Source organism: Cyprinodon variegatus, unplaced genomic scaffold, assembly GCF_000732505.1.
Source record: "Cyprinodon variegatus isolate N-32 unplaced genomic scaffold, C_variegatus-1.0 Scaffold1759, whole genome shotgun sequence".
Classification (NCBI taxonomy): Eukaryota; Metazoa; Chordata; class Actinopteri; order Cyprinodontiformes; family Cyprinodontidae; genus Cyprinodon; species Cyprinodon variegatus.
Window position 1 is genome coordinate 49139 of NW_015152212.1, and position 1621 is coordinate 50759.

Here is a 1621-nt window from a genome sequence, read left to right on the forward strand (position 1 = left end):
AGTTAATCAGCTGATTAGTTTGTGGCACCAGGTGTCTTCAAAATTTAACCCTTACACAATATTCTAATTTTGAGACACACGGAATGTTGGATTTTCATTTGTTGCCACTTCAAATACGGGGTTAAATACGATCAAATAAAATGATACAACTGGCATAAATCAAATACAAATAGCATAAAAACATAACTCACCATTATGCTGAATTAGTGGGAGCCCTGAGCTTGTTTTGCAAGCTCAGGGTAACAAGCCGGTCCCATCTGGGTGTAATCGGAGACAATGAAACACATAGTGTGCTCCTGATGTCCAGTCTGCTCCGTTGCTTAGTTTTGGTCGCTGTGACCGCAGAAAATCCAGCTTCACAAAGATAGGATGTTGGAAAGGGAAGCAGGGTTTTCAGTGCTTTTGTAGCGATCTCGGGATATTCTGCCTTGATTTTAATCCAGAACGCGGGCAGAGTTGTTGTCTGAAACAAAGTTTTAAGGCCTCCATCATTTTCAATCTCCAGCAGTTGATCCTCTTCTGCCGTGGACAGGCTCGATTCACATGGTTTGTTCACAAATGGATCGCGGATCCATTCTTTTGCAGTTCGGGGATCTTTTGTGGTTGGGAAGTACCGCTCGAACTCTTTTAAAAGCATTCACAGATGATTGTGCACCAGCTGTGAGAATGGCGGTTCAGGCTCAGTCTCTTCTAAAATCCCTGCTAATGTTTGAAACATGTCAAATATCCCTCTGTTCACTCGCCGTCCCCACAATTACAGTTTGGCTTTAAATGCAGCTACTTTATCTGCTGCATTAACTACAGTTGTCATTTTCCCTTGAAGTGACAGGTTGAGTTCATTGAGCAGGTTGAATATATCGCATAAGTAAGCGAGTTTTGCGACCCAGTCCTTGTCACTGAAATGTGCTGCCAGTGGTGACTTTTTTTCTGAAAGAAATCTCTTCAGCGGCTCCCGTAAGTCAAACACTCTGGCCAACGACCTCCCTTTAGATAGCCACCTTACTTCTGTGTGTAAGAGAAGGCGTCTGTACTCTGCGCCCATCTCCTCGCAAAGCTGCTCAAACAGACGTGAGTTAAGGGCATGCACTTTGACGTGGTTAATAACTTTAACAACGTTATTCAGTACGCTGTTTAGTTCAGGTGACATTTTTCGGCTAGCGAGCATTTCCCTGTGAAGGACACAGTGCGTGGCTTCACATTCAGGCGCAACCTCCTTAACCAGTGCCGTTAATCCAGAAAGCTGCCCAGTCATAGCAGCAGCTCCGTCTGTGCATATGCCGACACAAAAGGACCAATTCAGTTTTGCTGATATGTAATCATTCACGGACCTAAATAGTGCTGCGGCTGTGGTGTTGGTTGGCAACCATTGTGCACATAACATATCCTCATGTAAATCCTCCTGATATATATATCGCACATAAACAAGTAGTATTGCCTTGTTGTCAATATCAGTAGACTCGTCAACCTGGATTGCATACCACGGCGATGTATTAATCCTCTCCAACAGTTGTGTCTCAATGTCCTCTGCTATTTCATTTATTTGCCTAGTGACGGTTGAAGCCGAAAGAGGAACCTGTGCTATCTTCTTAACTGCGGCCTCTCCTAGAAGTTCACAGCAAAG